This window comes from Lynx canadensis, chromosome D1, assembly GCF_007474595.2.
Source record: "Lynx canadensis isolate LIC74 chromosome D1, mLynCan4.pri.v2, whole genome shotgun sequence".
Lineage (NCBI taxonomy): Eukaryota > Metazoa > Chordata > Mammalia > Carnivora > Felidae > Lynx > Lynx canadensis.
In genome coordinates, this window is record NC_044312.2 from 103,881,848 (window position 1) to 103,890,375 (window position 8,528).

Genomic DNA, 8,528 nt, shown 5'->3' on the forward strand with positions numbered 1-8,528 from the left:
GAACACCACCAGAAACTCCAACTCTACAAGCATCATAATGGCAATAAATTCATATCTTTCAGTACTTGCTGTAAACGTCAATGGACTCAATGCTTCAATCAAAAGACATAGGGTAACAGAATGGATAAGAAAACAACATCCATCTATATGCTGTTTACAAGAGACCCACTTTAGACCTAAAGACACCTTCAGATTGAAAGTAAGGGGAGGGAGAACCATCTATCATGCTAATGGTCAACAAAAGAAAGCCAGAGTAGCCATACTTAAATCAGACAATCTAGACTTTAATATAAAGACTGTATCAAGAGATGAAGAAAGGCATTTTATCATAATTAAGGGGTCTATCCACCAAGAAGACCTAACAATTGTAAACATTTATGCTTCAAATGTGAAAGCACCCAAATACATAAATCACTTAATCACAAACATAAAGAAACTCATTGATAGTAATACCATAATAGTAGGAGACTTCAACAACCCACTCACAGCAATGGACAGATCATCTAACCAAAAAATCAACAAGGAAACAATGGCTTTGAGTGACACACTGGACCAGATGGACTTAACAGATATATTCAGAACATTTCATCCTAAAGCAGTGGAATATATATTCTTATCCAGGGCACATGGAACGTTCTCCACAATAGACCACATACTGAGATACAAATCAGCTCTCAGCAAGTACAAAAAGACAGAGATCATACCGTGCATATTTTCAGACCACAATGCTATGAAACTCGAAATCAACCACAAGAAAAAATTTGGAAAGGTAGCAAATACTTGGAGACTGAAGGACATCCTACTAAAGAATGAATGGACTAACCAAAAAGTTAAAGAGGAAATTAAAACGTATATGGAAGTCAATGAAAATGATAACACCACAACCCAAAACCTCTGGGACACAGCAAAGGCGGTCATAAGAGGAAACTATATAGCAATCCAGGCCTTCCTAAAGAAGGAAGAAAGATCTCAGATACACAACCTAACCTTATGCCTTAAAGAGCTGGAAAAAGAACAGCAAATAAAACCCCAAACCAGCAGAAGACAGGAAATAATAAAGATCAGAGCAGAAATTAATACTGTCGAAACAAAGAAAACCAGAACAGATCAATGAAACCAGAAGCTGGTTCTTTGAAAGAATTAACAAAATTGATAAACCACTAGCCAGTTTGATCAAGAAGAAAACGGAAAGGACCCAAATAAATAAAATCAAGAATGAAAGAGGAGATATCACAACCAACACAACAGAAATAAAAATAATAATAAGAGAATATTATGAGCAATTATATGCCAATAAAATGGGCAATCTGGAAAAAATGGACAAATTGCTAGAAACATATACACTACCAAAACTGAAACAGGAAGAAATAGAAAATTTCTTTTTCTAATCGAATTAGTAATCAAAAGTCTCCCAAAAAACAAGAGACCAGGGCCAGATGGCTTTCCAGGGGAATTCTACCAAACATTTAAGGAAGAGTTAACACCTATTCTCTTGAAGCTGTTCCAAAAAATAGAAATGGTAAGAAAACTTTCAAACTCATTCTGTGAAGCCAACATTACCTTGATTCCAAAACCAGACAGAGACCCCACTAAAAAGGAGAACTATAGACCAATTTCCCTAATGAACATGGATGCAAAAATCCTCAACAAGATATTAGCCAACCGGATCCAACAATACATTAAAAGTTATTCACCACGACCTAGTGGAATTTATACCTGGGATGCAGGGCTAGTTCAACGTCCACAAAACAATTAACATGATTCATCACATCAATAAAAGAAAGGACAAGAACCATATGATCCTCTCAATAGATGCAGAGAAAGCATTTGACAAAATACAGCATCCTTTCTTGATAAAAACCCTCAAGAAAGTAGGGATAGAAGGAGCATACCTTGAGATCATAAAAGCCATATATGAATGACCCAACGCTAATATCATCCTCAATGGGGAAAAACTGAGAGCTTTCCCCCTAAGGTCAGGAACAAGACAGGGATGTCCACTCTTGCCACTGTTATTCAACATAGTATTGGAAGTCTTAGCCTCTGCAATCAGACAACACAAGGAAGTAAAAGGCATCCAAATCGTCCAGGAGGAGGTCAAACTTCCACTCTTCACAGATGACATGATACTCTATATGGAAAACCCTAAAGATACCACCAAAAAACTGCTATAACTGATACATGAATTCAGCAAAGTTGCAGGATATAAAATCAACACACAAAAATTGGTTGAATTCCTATAAACCAACAATGAAGCAACAGAAAGAGAAATCAGGGAATCGATCCCATTTATAATTGCACCAAAAACCATAAAATACCTAGGAATAAATCTAACCAAAGAGGTGAAATATCTATACACGGAAAACTATAGGAAGCTTATGAAAGAAATTGAAGAATACACCAAAAAATGGAAAAAGATTCCATGCTTCTGGATAGGAAGAACAAATATTGTTAAAACGTCGATACTACCCAAAGCAATCTACATATTGAATGCAATCCCTATCAAAATAACACCAGCATTCTTCACAGTGCTAGAACAAATAATCCTGTATGGATTTTTCCATACAGGAAAATTTGTATGGAACCAGAAAAGACCCCGAATAGCCAAAACAATTTTGAAAAAGAAAACCAAAGCAGGAGGCATCACAACCCCAGACTTCAAGCTATACTACAAAGTTGTAATCATCAAGACAGTATGGTACTGGCACAAGAACAGACACTCAGATCAATGGAACAGAATAAAGAACCCAGAAACATATGGCCAACTAATCTGTGACAAAGCAGGAAAGAATATCCAATGGAATAAAGACAGTCTCTTCAGCAAGTGGTGCTGGGAAACCTGGACAGTGACATACAGAAGAATGAACCTGGACCACTTTCTTACACCATACACAAAAATAAACTCAAAATGGATGAAAGACCTCAATGTAAGACAGGAAGCCATCAAAATCCTCGAGGAGAAAGCAGGCAAAAACCTCTTTGATCTTGGCCCCAGCCACTTCTTACTCAACACGTCTCTGGAGGCAAGGGAAACAAAAGCAAAAATGAACTACTGGGACCTCATCAAAACAAAAAGCTTCTGCACAGCAAAGGAAACAATCAGCAAAACTAAAAGGCAACTGACAGATTTGGAGAAGATATTTGTAAATGACATATCAGATAAAGGGTTAGTATCCAAAACCTATGCAGAACTTATCAAACTCAACACCCAAAAAACAAAGAATCCAGTGAAGAAATGGGCAAAAGACATGAATAGACACTTCTCCAAAGAAGACATCCAGATGGCAAACTGACACATAAAAAATGCTCCACATCATTCATCATCAGGGAACTACAAATCAAAACCACAATGAGATACCACCTTACACCTGTCAGAATGGCTAATATTAACAACTCAGGCAACAACATGTTGGCAAGGATGTGGAGAAAGAGGATCTCTTTTGCATTATTGGTGGTAATGCAAGCTGATGCAGCCACTCTGGAAAACAGTATGGAGTTTCCTCAAAAAACTAAGAATATAACTACCCTATGTCCAAGCAATTGCACTACTAGGTAGTTATCCAAGGGATACAGATGTGCTGTATCCCCATCCCCGAACTTGAATGTTTTTTTAAAATATAATTTTTTGTCAAGTTGGCTAACATACAGTGTATACAGTGTGCTCTTGGTTTGGGGGGTAAATTCCCATTATTCATTGCTCGCATACAACACCCAGTGCACATCCCAACAAGTACCCTCCTCAATGCCCATCACCCATTTCCCCCTCCCCTGCCCCATTAACCCTCAGTTTGTTCTCTGTATTTAAGAGTCTCTCATGGTTTGCCTTTGAAAGTTTTTTTTACAGTTTCTTTCTCCACAGCAGGTCTGCCCCCTCACGTGTTTTGACCTGGGGTTTTCCTGCAGGTTCATCTGTCTACTCAAAATCTCTGGCCCAGTGACAGCACATTTTGTTTTCCTTTGCTCTGCTGTTGCAGATTTATTCTGGCTTTATTTCTCTTTATTTTTTCCATGATCGAATACAGCTATTGGTATGAAGAAGACAAGCACGTGTAACTTGGTTCACCACCTTGATTCCCCTCTCCACCTGGGACGCTGTCCTCACCCCTTCTCCCAGGCAGACCCCAGTCCCCACGTCGCACCAGCGCCCTCATGTGTACCTCAAGTAGTTGCCCTTGCCGGCCCATGAACCTGGGCGCATCCTGCTTTCCCGTGGACACTAAACTCCCCTGAAATACTACCCGAGTCTCAGGCTTTGCATCTGAGTCTTCCCTTGACACAGCAAGCCATTTTTTCTCTTACCTTCGTGGAGGCCTGGCTTCAGGAACAGGGGCAGCCCTACCATTGATCCCAGTGGGCTGTCCCTGAAGGTAAACTTGCTGTGCTGTGTTTAGGGTACAGAGGAGAGGCAGTAGGTGAGGAGGGACCATTTCTCCCCCCACCCTTCCTTACCTGAAGGAGCCCTCTTCTCACAGGAAAAACCTAGGGATTCCAGCAGAAGCCCCTGGCAACCAAGCCTTGCCTTGTCATCATGGGAAGAGTAGCCTGTGTGCTCAAGGGTGAGATTTTTACAGTGATGGGGCTCCTGGGTGGCTCAGTCAGCTAAGCGTTCAACTCTTGGTTTTGGCTCAGGTCATGATCTCACAGTTCGTGAGTTCAAGCCCTGCGTTGGGCTCTGTGCTGACAGCGCAGAGCCTGCTTGGGATTCTCTCTCTCTCCTCTCTCTGCCTCTCCCTCCACCTATAAAAATAAATAAACTTAAAAAAAATTTTTTTAATTTAACAGTAATGCCCAGGAGTGAGAATAAAAATATTTAAAAAACAGTAAAGGCACCAACCCTTCAGACCACTTTGTCTTTCCAAGGTCCTACACCAGATCTGGAGACCATAGCACCTCCCTTGCCACCCTCGGGCTTCCATTTGTCCCTCCATTCCAACACACACACACACACACACAGACCCCTCTACCATCCTCTTTGGCCCCTGATTTCATCTAGATTTAATCCAAATCTTTATCTTCCTGTTCCCCAAACCCATGTGCTGTAGAACACTCGTGAACCCCCTTTTGAGCATCCTCACAGACCTTTCAAAAGCTATCCATGAGAAATGTATCTCAGGTAAATTTTTCACTTCAAGCCAGATCCACCAGTTTTCTTATGCATGAACACTGAGCTTCTTTGTTGCTGTGAAAATACATTGAAAATGAGTTCTTATGCTTGTGCCATCACAGATTATCTCTGGAAAGGTAGAGCATCTAGAGAATGGGATGAAAATTTATTTCCCTTGTAGAGGTTTTTTTTTTTTTCTTTTAAAAAGTATACCCTGTAGTATTCAAAAGATAACATTTTTCAAAGGTGATATTGCCTCCACTAAAGAATCTTAATCTACTTATCATCATAGTCCCTTTTTAACTTTGTATTGATCACTAATATTTTTCCTAGTATCATAACTGAATGCAAATTTCTCTTCTACTGTAGGAAACAAAGTACCAGGTCCTCTCCCTGTGCTTCCCACGGACCCCAATAAGATGGTGTCTTTCAGGAAGATTCATTCCCTATCCTCCTTCCTCATCACACCCAGAGGAGTGAGTGAGATGGCTGAGACCAAACACTTCACTCCTCCAGCCCTTCTGGCCCAGAGCACAACTCTGGGTGGCTCAGGCAAGATATGGTAGACCTCTCTTGTTGTTAGTCATTTCCAGAGAGTCTATCATGGTCAGTGAGATTTAACCATCTACATAAAATTGGCCACCTGGGTGGCTCAGTCGGTTAAGTGTCCAACTTCAGCTCAGGTCATGATCTTGTGGTTTGTGAGTTTGAGCCCCGCGTTAGGCTCTATGCTGACAGTTTGGAGCCTGCTTTGGATTCTGTGTCTCCCTCTCTCTCTGCCCCTCCCCCGTTTATGCTCTGTCTCTGTCTCTCTCTCAATAAATAAAACATAAAAACATAAAACAAAAATAAAATAAAATTGGCCAGACCTTTTTTGCTCACCACTGTTTCCTGTCTTTGTTATCTGCTCCTGTCTGAGGTCTGTGTTCCTATTTACTTACTGTTAGGTTACAATTCTTCCTCCAGTATTTTCTACACGAGTATGTCAGTAATAGGATTTCTGAAGTCTCCCAAAACCACAAATATCTTTCTCTGATCCTCAGAGGACTGACACCCTGGGACCCCACGTGTGAGGCTGATGACATTGTATTTCTTCCTTCTTAGACGTGACGAACCTGAGGCTCAAAGAAAGAAGGTAACTTCTTCAAGGTCATTCAGCTAATAAGAAGTGGATGACTAATAATGGGGAGTTTCGGACTGAGATTAACAGTCAAAAGCACAAGATCAAGTAGGGCTTAGCCAAATATTGACTTTATGGTGATGTAAGCCTGGACAGAGGTGACAGAACATATCCCTCTTCAGCGGTGCTGCGATGACCTCAGGGGTGTGGGGGAAGGTTCTAGGCCCACCCACAGCAAGAGGTGCTATGTCACAGAGGAGCCAGTGTATATCTGTGCTCAACTTTTTCCCTGGCTAGCTATGCTAGCTCTTCAGGGATGTATGACTGGTTCCCACTGATTATAAATCATATAATAACCTCTATACCCTGTGTAGATTTCTCAGGATGTTCTCCATACATCGCACTGAAACCGGCACACTTGCAAGATTCGTTCATCATTAGTTCAGGACACAGTTTGGGTAAGAAGTTCAATTCAGGGTCAACTCTCAGATGTCCTTGGCTCCTGTATAGGGAGTAGGTCAGCTAATGTGAGGACAGGCTATTCAATCACGCCGTGTAATCTTTCTTTCTTCAGGGGCAAATCTGGGCAGAGATTACATCTTCTGGCTCCCATCCCAGAACACTTTGTACAAGCACCTTAACACAGAAGATGCTGAGAGAGACAACAACAGAATTTTTCTTGGAACTATAACTGAATCTTCCTGGAGGTACCTGTGTATGGGGCATCCACATTTCCTACCGTGGGGTAGGGGCTGAAAAATCAGAGAGAAGAGGAAGAGACTGCTGTTAACAGGGCCAGAGGGAAGAGTTAGGTGCCCCTGGCCCTGACAATTGCAAGAATGGAGGAGCCAAAGGGGGCATGAATGAAGAGTCTCCCATCTTCCCTGTTCTCCCACCTCAGCCCCAGGGTTTCTGGAACCTCCACCTCCCACCCTTCTGCTCTGTTGCTTTCCTCCCACAGTCACCAGCACTGAGGACTCCTTCTTGTTCTTCTAGAAGCTAGATTCTGATGCAAGGAGGCAAAACTAACCAAGCAAAGTAATCCTGTCTATTATACATCGAGATATAGTATATGAAAAAATAAAGCAGAATAAGGGGACAGAAAAAAACAGAGGGGGAGAAGGTCATATTCTATAGGAAGTAGTCAGAGAAGGACACCCTGAAAACCTGGTGGTGTTCTGAAGAAAGAAGACAGCCAGGCACATAATCAGGGTAGAAGTTTCCACACTGAGGAAGCACTTCAGGATGTGACCGAGATGGTCCTTTGGGGTGAATGAAGAATCTATTTGAATCTCCATTTATATTTTTACCTAAAACATAAAAATCACATGTGCCTAACATTTAATGTTAATTATTAAAATATATTAGGGGGCTGGGTGGCCCAGTGGGTTAAGCATCTGACTCTTGATCTTGGCTCAGGTCATGATCTCACGGTTCATGAGATTTATCCCGGAGTCTGGCTCTGCATTGACAGTGACGATCCTGCTTGGGATTCTCTCTCTCCCTTTTTGCCCCTCACCCCCCTCTCTCTTGCTCTCAAATAAATAAATTGATAAAATTAAATAAAATATATAAGGTAAATAAAAATAGATGGGGCGAATACTCAATTTTTAAAAATTACAGGAACGGGAAAATAAAAGTTCAAAGATTACTACAGCCTAAGGCAATGATCTGGAACACCAGGGTAGATTTTCTCCCTCATATTATTTGGAACAAAACAGGTATCAACATGCTGTGTATATCTCTTTTTCTTGTAATTTACAGCACAGTTCCTACTCCTCTGTATTTTCAATAGCAACTAGACCCATGGCGTGCAGATGGGTCCCTAATAAATGAATAGATGAACGAATGGATAGAAAGATGAATGAGGGTGGAGCGGTGATTCACTGGACCTTCGTGCATTGAAATGCCACAAAGGCAGCCTGGGCACAATAAAGGACCTCAGCTTTGGCGTCTGACACGAGTTAAAATCATTCAAGGACTACTCTTGGATGATTTATTTACCTCGTTTTCTAACCTGTGAAATTGAAAATGAATTAAATAGAAAGATGAAATGAGACAATCCTCCAGACAATTTCGAAAATACAGCGCCCGATGTTCAGTGGAGGCTTCCCACCTGTTTTCTCCACTCTGCTCTCCTGACCCCCACTCCCACTCAGCCCACTCCCCATTATCAGCACCCGGAAATACTTATTTGCTAAAGCAATGAGGCACCATGCTGGCTTTGCCCCCTTGATGACTGTTACAAAAACTCCAAGGACCCAAGAGTGATGGACAGACAAATGCACGGAGAGACAGGTTAAG